General features: G+C 38.9%; 1 pseudogene; it reads right to left on the reverse strand.

Annotated features, from left to right (window-relative positions):
• Positions 1 to 4,347: 4,347 nt before the first annotated feature.
• On the reverse strand, positions 4,348 to 4,752 carry LOC101358356 (ATP synthase F(0) complex subunit C3, mitochondrial pseudogene; annotated as a pseudogene).
• Positions 4,753 to 9,899: the final 5,147 nt, after the last annotated feature.

Here is a 9,899-nt window from a genome sequence, read left to right on the forward strand (position 1 = left end):
TTTTGTGACTTTTGTTGCAATCCCCACAATGTGTCAGCACTCTCCCCCTTTCCCTTTCCACCTTGGGTTCTCCGTGTCCATTTGTCCAGTTTTCCTGTCTCTACCTGCCTTCTCGTCTTTGCTTTTGACCATTTGTTCTCATGTAGTTGATTGAACTAAGAAGAACTTTCCTCATGTGTGTGATTTGTTTTATAGGCCTGTCTACACGTTGGCTGAAAGGCGGACTTCAGGAGTGGCTTCAGCTCTGAGTTAGCAGAGTGTCTGGGGGCCATAGTCTCAGGGGTTCCTCCAGTCTCTGTCAAACCAGTAAGTCTGGTCTTTTTTTGTGAACTTGAATTTTGTTCTACATTTTTCTCCTGCCCTTTCTGGGACCTTTTATTGTCATCCCTAACAGAGCAGTCAGTGGTGGTAGCTGGGCACCATCTAGTTGTGCTGGACACAGTCTGGTGGAGGCTGCTGTAGTTGTGGTCCATCAGTCCTTTGGACTGATGTTTTCTTTGTGGTTTTGGTTTTCTTCATTCTCCTTTGCTCCAGATGAGGTGGGACCAATAGATGTATCGTCAATGGCTGCTTGCAAGCTTTTAAGACCCCAGACATTACTCACCAAAGTAGGATGTAGAACATTTTCTTTATGAACTATGTTATGCCAGTTGACCTAGATGTCCCCCGAGACCATGGTCCCCAGCCCTCAGCCCAGTAATTCAGTCCCTCAGGGAGTTTCGATGTGTCTAGGAAGCTTCTACGACTTTACCTTGGTCAAGTCGTGCTGACTTCCCCGATATTGTGTGTTGTCTTTCCCTTCACCAAAGTTACCACTTATCTACTATCTCTCTCATAATAGTTTTGACTTGCATTTCTCTAATAGCTGATGATCACGAGGATTTCCTCATGTGTCTGTTAGCTGCCTGAATGTCTTCTTTGGAGAAATGTCTGTTCATATCATTTGCTTATTTTTTAATTGGGTTATTTATCTTTTCGTTGTTCTGGTGTTGAAGTATTCTATAGATTTTAGAGAGTAGACGCTTGCTGGATATATCATAGCCAAAATTTTTTTCCAGTCTGTTGGTTCTCTTTTTACTCTTTTGATGGAGTCTTTTGATGAGCATAAGTATTCAATTTTTAGGAGCTCCCAGTTATCTATTTATCTTCTGGTGTTTGTACATTGTTTAAAAAACAAACAAACACCAGACTTGTTGCCATTGAGTCGATCCCGACTCACAAGGACCCTATAGGACAGAGTAGAACTGCTCCATAGGGTTTCCAAGGAGCAGCTGGTGGATTTGAACTGCTGACCTTTTGGTTAGCAGTTGAGCTCTTAACCACTGTGCCACAAGGGCTCCGTTGTTAGTTCTGGTTTGTAGTCTATTTATGCCATATATTAGGGCCCCTAGCATTGTCCCTATTTTTTCTTCCATGATCTTTATTGTTTTAAGTTTTATATTTAGGTCTTTGATCCATTCCAAGTTAGTTTTTGTGTATGGTATGAAGTATGGTTCTTGTTTAATTTTTTTATTGATGGACATCCAGTGTTGCCAGCACCATTTGTTAAAAAGACTGCATTTTCCCCATTAATGGACTTTGGTCCTTTGTCAAAGATCAGCTGACCATAGGTGGATGGATTTACATCTGGGTTCTCAAGTCTGTTCCATTGATCTATACGTCTGTTATTGTACCAGTACCAGGCTGTTTTGACTACCATGGCTGTACAGTAGGTTCTGAGATCAGGTAGTGTGAGGCCTCTTACATTGTTCTTTTTATTCAGTAATGCTTTGCTTATCGGGGGCGTCTTTCCTTTCCATATAAAGTTGATGATTAGTTTTTTCACCTTGTAAAAGAATGCTGTTGTATTTGGATCGGAATAGCATTATATCTGTAGATCGCTTTGGGTGGAATTGACATTTTCACAATGTTGAGTCTTCCTATCCGTGAGCATGGTATGTTTTTCCATTTATGTAGGTGTCCTTTAGTTTCTTGCAGTGGTGTTTTGTAGTTTTCTTTGGATAGGTCTTTTATGTCCCTGGTTCAATTTATTCTTTTATGTTTTATTATTTTATCTTTTTAGGGGCTATTATAAATGGTATTGTTTTCCTGATTTCCTTTTTGAAGTTCTCTTTGTGGGTGTATAGGAATCCAACTGGATTTTTATATGTTGATCTTGTATCCTGCTACTCTCCTGAATCTTTTTATTAGTTACAGTAGTTTTCTTGTGGAATCTTTGGGGTTCTCTGTGTATAAGATCATATCATCTGCCAGTAGGGATAGTTTTACTTCTTGTTTTCGAATTTGGATGCCCTTTATTTCTATTTCTTGCCTTATTGCTCTAGCTAGGACTTCCAGCACATGTTAAATAGGTGTGGTGATAAAGGGCATCCTTTTCTTGTTCCCGTTCTCAGGGGGAATGCTTTCAGCCTCTCTCCATCGAGAATGATACTGGCTGTTGGTTTTGTATAGGTGCCCTTTATTATATTGAGGAATTTTCCGTCTATTCCTATTTTACTGACAGTTGTTATCAGGAATAGGTGCTGGACTTTATCAAATGCCTTTTCTACGTTGATTGAGATGATCATGTGATCCTTTTCTTTTGTACTATTTGTGTGGTGGGTTATGCTGATTGGTCTTCCAATGTTGAACCTTCCTTGCATACCTAGTATGAATCTCACTTGGTCATGGTGTATATTTTTTTTTAATCTGATGCTTAATTCTATTGGCTAGAATTTTGTTCAGAATTTTTGCATCTATATTCATGAGAGATATTGGTCTGTAATCTTTTTTTGTGATGTCTTTGCCTGGTTTTGGTATCAGGGTTATGCTGGCTTCGTAGAATGAATTTGGGAGTATTCCTGCCTTTTCTATGCTCTGAAATAGTTTGAGTAGCACTGGTATGAGCTCTTCTCTGAATGTTTTGTAGAATTCTCCAGTGAAGCCATCCAGGTCAGGGCTTTTTTTGTTTTTGTTGTTGGGAGTTTTTTAAAATTACTTCTTCAATCTCTTCTCTTGTTATGGGTTTGTTCAGATTTTGTATCTCAGCTTGTGTTAGTTTTGGTAGGTAGTGTGTTTCTATAAATTTGTCCATTTCTTCTAGGTTCTCAAATTTGTTGGAGTATAGTTTTTCATAGCACTCTGTTATGATCCTTTTTATTTCATTTGGTCCTGTCGTAATGACCCCCATCTCATTTCTTATTTGGGTTATTTGCTTCCTCTCTTGTTTTTCTTTTGTCAGTTTGACCAATGGTTTGTCAATTTTCTTGATCTTTTCAAAGACAATTTTTGGTCTTATTGATTGTTTCTATTGTTTTTGTTGTCTATTTCATTTATTTCTGCTCTAATCTTTATTATTTCTTTTCTTCTGGAGACTGTGGGCTTCTTTTGCTGTTCTCTTTCTAGTTGTTTGATTTTTGAGGTAATATTTTGATTTCGGCCCATTTTTCTTTTTTGATATGTGCATTTATTGCTATAAATTGACCTCTGAGCATTTTCTTTGCTGTGTCCCAAAAAACAAACATGATGTGTTTTCATTCTTATTTAATTCTAGGAATTTTTTAATTCCTTCTGATTTCTTCTATTACTAAGTTGTTTTTAAGCAAGATGTTATTCAATTTCCACATATTTGATTTTTTTCTTTGCTCTTCCTGTTATTCATTTTTACTCTTATGGCATTGTGATCAGAGAGAATTCTTTGTATTATTTTGATGTTTTGGATTTTATTGAGTCTTGTTTTGTGGCCTAAAATATGGTCTACTCTGGAGAATGTTCCATGTGTGTTGGTAAAGAATATATACTTTGCTGCAGTTGAGTGTTCTATATATATCTATGAGGTCAAATTGGGTGATTGTAGCCTTTAGATATTTTGAATCTTTGCTGAGTTTCTTTCTAGATGTTCTGTCCTGTACCGAGAGTGGTGTGTTGAAGTCTCCTACTGTTATTGAGGAACTGTCTATTTCTCTTTTCAGTGCTGTTAGAGTTTTTTTTAATGTATTTTAGAGCCCTGTCATTGGGTGTGTAGATATTTACTAAGGTTATTTCTTCTTGGCGGATTGTCCCTTTAATCAGTATATAATGTCCTTCCTTGTCTTTTATGGTTGATTTTGCCTTAAAGTCTATTTTATCTGAAATTAGTATTGCCACTACTGCCCTTTTTTATGGTACTGTTTGCTTGATATATATTTTTCCATTTTTTGATTTTTTTTTAAGTTTTCATCTTTAATGAAATAACTTTGGAAATACTTACATTTCCATGACACCAACACTACAGTTTTCAGAGTCACAGTAAGATACACAGAATTATATCCATAATTAATATCAATGCCAGCATCTCTAGCAGTAATTTTTGTTACTTGGCAAAAAAAATCAAGAAGCAACCATCAAACAAAAGAGATCCATAGCTTCAGGCAAGGGAAATCCCAGGATAGTATATCAGAACAGCTACTGCTTCAGTGAAGGGTTTCTGGCATAGCCAGTGATGAGGCTACCAAAGACTTTTCCAATAACAGCACCAGAATCAGCTATTCCTACTGTTGCAGCACCAGCACCAATAAATTTGTCAGCAGTATCAACGTCTCTGCTGATTGCACTGTCTGAAACTCCCTCTGGATTAGCTGAGACACCATTCTGGACCTCCTTAAACACTGTCAAGCCCTCTCAAGTCCTAGCTTCTGGTCAAGATAACACTGATGCAGAAATTGGTCCGTATGCAACTTTGGATCCAGCTTGGATCACTGCGGGGGTGCAGGTGAGCTTGGCGCAGGTAAACATCTTATACTCTTTGGGGCAATGTGGCTAGAGAGCTTGGCTGACAGGCAACGTGGGCTTCTCTCCGACTTTCTCTCTTCTCTGGTGGCAGCAGCAGCAGCTGAGGTCGAAGGAGTGGGGCTGCATCCTTTGATTTTTAATATATTTATGTTTTTGTGTCTAAGGTTTGTCTCTTGTAGACAGCATATTGATGGATCATGCTTTTTTATTCATTCTGCCACTCTCTGTTTCTTTACAGGTGCATTTAAGTCACTTATGTTCAGTGTGATTATCGATAGGTATGAGTTTATTTCTGTCATATTATTGAGCTTGTTTTCGTGGTGCCAATGTTTTCTTTGTTCCTCTTACTTCTCTGTGCTGTATTCCTTTCGTTTGTGGATTTTCTTTTGTTATTATAGATTTTGTGTTTACTGAGACTTTACGTTTTTCTTCTTTTTTATTCTGATGAGTAGGTTTGTTAACTTTCTTTGTGGTTACCTTGAAATTTACCCTTATCTTCCTAAGTTTGAACCAGTGTTTTATTACTTGATATCACCTTGACTTCCTCCCCATTTGAAAGTTCCATACCTACACTATTTAATCTCCCTTTTATTGTTTTAACATTGTTGTCATGTACAGATTGACATCACTGTGTGTTTTAAGTCTTTTAGCTTTGTTTTATTATTGAGAGTTCTTTTCCTAAGTTAGTATCTAGCTTATGCTGTCCTGTGTCCTAGGCTCTGGTTGTTGTCTGATGTTGTTCGTTCTCTAACCAAAGGACTCCTTTTAATATTTCTAGTAAGTTTGAATTGGTTTTTACAAATATCCTTAATTTCTGTTTATCTGGAAATGTCTTAATTTTGCCATTGTATTTGAGAGAGAGTTTTGCAGGATATATTATTCTTGGTTGACATTTTTTATTTCAAGGTTTTATATATGTTGTCCCATTGACTTCTTGCCTGCAGAGTTTCTGCTGAGTAATCATAGCTTAGTCTTATTGCTTTCCCTTTGTAAGTGATTTTTGTTTTTCTCGAGCTGCTTTCAGAATTTTTTCTTTGTCTTTGATTTTGGAAAGTGTGATTATGATATGTCTTGGTGACTTTCTTTTGGGGTCTATCCTATATGGGGTTGGTTGAGCTTCTTGGATGTTAGCTTTTCACTTTTCATGATATTTAGGAAGTTTTCTGCCAGCAAATCTTTGACAATCTTCTCTGTGTTTTCCATTTTCTCCCCCTGTTCTGGAACTCCAATCATGTGCAAATTTTTGCTCTGGAGTGTGTCCCACATAATTCTTAGTTTTTCTTCATTCTTTTCTCTGTTTTTTTCTCAAACAAAGTGGCATCCACGGATTTGTCTTCAATCTTGCTGATTTTGTCTTCAATTGTTTCAAATTTGCTCCTAAAACCTTCTATTGAGTTGTCCATTTTTGAAATTTTGTTGTTTATGTTTTGGTTTTCTAGTTGCTGTTTTGTATGATTTCTAATTGTTTATTTATTTTAACATTTTGTTGTTGTATTATTTTCCTGAATTTTTCTATTGCTTTGTGTTTTCCTTGATTTTGGCTATATTTTCTTTGGTTTTGTCTGTTTTCCATGATTTTGTAGATTTTTCCCTTGGTTTTGTCTGTGTTTTCCTTGATCTTTCTTAATCTCTTGTACAGCCCTAAATATTAGTCTTCTGAATTCTATGTCAGGTAGTTCCACTGCTTTTTCTTCTACCAGAAGGTCACCTAATTCTTTATTTTGACTACTTGCTGGAGCCATCTTGTCCTGCTTTTTTATATATTTTGATACTGTCTGCTGTTTCCAAGACGTTAGATATTATTTTCTTAATTTATTGATTGTATGTTCATTTGTTTTGTCCTGTTTCTTTGTGGGAGGGGAAAAAAAGGAAGAAAGGGGAAAAAACAAATAAAACAAAGTAAAAAATGATGTGACAGGAGCTGGTGGCTGGGGGCAGGTGGCAGTCAGGGCAGCGGTGAGCCAGTAGCTCCCTACCTGTGGCGGTGCGGCAAGGCCCAGCAGGAAGGGGTAGAGGTGACGTACAGGGCTAGTTGGGAGGGAGAAAGAAAAGTTACAAAGGTGAAAAAGAAAGAAAGAAATAATAATAAAAAGAAAAAGAAAAAAAATGGCATGGCAGGAGCTAGCTGGTGGGGGCGGGGCAGACCTAGGGTCTCAGTGGGCCAGTAGCTCTCTGTCTGCAGCACTGCAGTGTGGCCCAGCAGGAAGGGGTAGAGGTGGCATATGGGGTTAGGAGGGAGAGAGAAAGAAAAGGAAGAATGGGGGAAAAATGGCACTGCAGGAACCAGCTAGTGGGGGCGTGGCATACCCGGCCTGCAGCAGGCCAGTAACTCTCTAGCATGGCAGTGTGGTGTGGCCAGTTGGGAAGAGGTGGAGGTGGCATACTGGGCAGGAGTGTGAGGGGTAGGAAAGTGTGTTTCTCTCGTTACTGGGTGTTCTGTCTCCCGTAGAGAGCTTCATGAAGTTGCCTTTCCATACTCCCTGTCCGGGGTCATTGCTGGCTGTGCTCCAAGATGGCGACATTATGCTGTGTTAGTTGGCAGGGAGCTCCACTTTGTATTTGTTTTCCTTCAGTTTCTTCTTCCATTTGTTGTTTGATCTAGTTCTTTATCCCTTCATTTGTTGTTTAGGAGCCCAGAATTGACGTTTGTGTCTGTTTTACTTAGTTTGTCGGGTCTTTGTTGCAGACAGACTGCATGATGCGTCTGTCTAAGGTGCCATGTTGGCTCCGCCTCCTCTAAGCTGGTTTTCTTTTTCTTTTTTTCCAGCTGGCTTTCTTAATGTTCTCTTCTCGCTTTGGCCCATATATTTCCACCTACATGCCCTTGCTTATGTTGTACCCTTCCTGGAAAACCTTCTCTTTCCTGTTCCCGAATCCACACGATGACTTTCCTTCAATATCATGAAGACTTCCTGGTGTCACCCCACACCACATTAATATGTCTTTTATATTTAATGTTTGGGGCTATGATTTGTATTTACCAAGTTATTTTAAATGAATTGATGATTGCTTTAAGATTTTTATGTAGTTGTTTTACTTGTATACATCTTCTCTCCTCAACTACTTTATTCTGCTTTCCATTCCTCGATGTGTTTAGCTGGTGTCATGGATTGAATTATGTCCCCCCAAAAATGTGTGTATCAATTTGGCTGGGCCATGATTCCCAGTATTGTGTGGTTGTCCTCCATTTTGTGATTGTAATTTTGTGTTAAAGAGGATTAGGGTGAGATTGTAATACCCTTACTAAGGTCACATCCCTGATCCAATGTAAAGGGAGTTTCCCTGGGGTGTGGCCTGCACCACCTTTTATCTTACAAGAGATAAAAGGAAAGGGAAGCAAGCAGAGAGTTTGGGAGCTCATACCACCAAGAAAGCAGTGCCGGGAGCAAAGCGTGTCTATTGGACCCAGGGTTCCTGCGCAAAGAAGCTCCTAGTACAGGGGAAGATTGAGGACAAACACCTTCCAGCAGAACCAACAGAGAAGAAAAAGCCCTCCCCTGGAGCTGACACCCTGAATTGGACTTCTAGCCTACTAGACTGTGAGAGAATAAAACTTCTCTTTGTTAAAGCCATCCACTTGTGGTATTTCTGTTATAGCAGCAGTAAATGACTAAGTACTTAATTTTTATTGAACAAATCAATGGAATGAGAACCGTATAAGAGTCAATATATTTATTTCATGCATTTTTCTATAATACTTCTAACATACTTATCTTTGGAGTAGGGTTGGGGTTTGAATCTTTTCATTTTATTCATAAAATTCCACATTGTTCTGAAATACTTTTATTTCTTGAGTTTGTATATTTGTAATTTCCATTAATTACCTGAATTACTTGAGTGAAACAATTATGAGATGCAGATCACAGTCTTTAAAAATGAATGAGACTGAACCAAGAAAAGAGAAGAGAAAGTCAAAACTTCCTTACTGGAATCTTTGGCCAACCCTTATTTGAATTAATTCACAACAAATTTGAAAATTTTCAAAATCTACTTCTTTAGAACAAGTGTACAGCTACCTGTTTGAACTTGTACCCACCCTGACTGAACTATTGATAATTGATTAGTGTAGACTCTTTTCCATGAGTTTGGACAAGATCATGTACATCAAAACAAAAAAAGAGTCAATCTAAGAAGAGTTAAAAGAGAAGTCAAACCAGTAAACATGAGTTATCTTAAACTTGTGGATCTCAAAATCCATTTGTTTTAGCAAGAAACTAGGCCTTGAAATTCAGAGGCTCAAGTTATCTGGTGAAGACAGTAAGTTTCGGCTGATGTTGTGACTAGAATTGAGCACAAATAATGTACTCCCAGGACTACTGAAAAATGTGAAGTCACCTGCTGAAGGGCTTTCAGATTGTTCTGGGAGATTTTCATGTTCATCTGCTCTGATAGGGCCAGGAGCCTTTTGGTCTTCCTTTTCTGCTGAGGCTGATTCATCAGTTTCTGTGTACCTCAAGTGGATAAAAGGCAATTACCAAACTTGTTCATGGGCCGAGTGCTTGGAAGTCATGGTGCTCTCTGAAGAACATAAAACAGTGTAGCAGAGACTTTGTAGATGCTCCCTGATTCCTCTTTATAGGCAGCCCTAGTCTCACTTAAGTTAATTTGGAGCCTGTGATGGTTAAGATTGTGTGTCAACTTGGTTGGGCAATGATTCTCAGTGTTTAAACGTGATAACTCCTACAGTTGAATATACTGTGAGTAGCCAATCACATGAAAGGGAGTTTCCTTGAGAGTGTGGCCTGCACCTGAATATAAGCAGACATTCTGGCTTTTTGCTCATTCTGAATCCTGTGGCTGCCTCCTGTCATCTCATCTCCGATTCTTGGGACTTGAGCTGTCAACTTATCAGCCAAATTTGGGATTTGTCGATCTTTACAGCCTGTGAGCGGAGCTCTGCTCTCTGACCTGCCAATCTTCAGTTCACCAGCCCCTGAAGCTACGTGAATCAGGAGAAACCTTGCGGTCATGCCTGCTGATCTTAGAATTCATCAGCCTTCACAGCCTGTGAGTGGGAGCTCTGCTCTCCGACCGCCGATCTTGGGCTCGCCAGCTTCTGCGGCTGCGTGACTTGGAAGAGGCCTCTACCCTGATCCACTGTTTTGCGACATTCTAGCCTCTACAATCAGGTGGGCTGTTTCCTTGGTATA

This window comes from Trichechus manatus, unplaced genomic scaffold, assembly GCF_000243295.1.
Source record: "Trichechus manatus latirostris isolate Lorelei unplaced genomic scaffold, TriManLat1.0 scaffold00199, whole genome shotgun sequence".
NCBI lineage: Eukaryota > Metazoa > Chordata > Mammalia > Sirenia > Trichechidae > Trichechus > Trichechus manatus.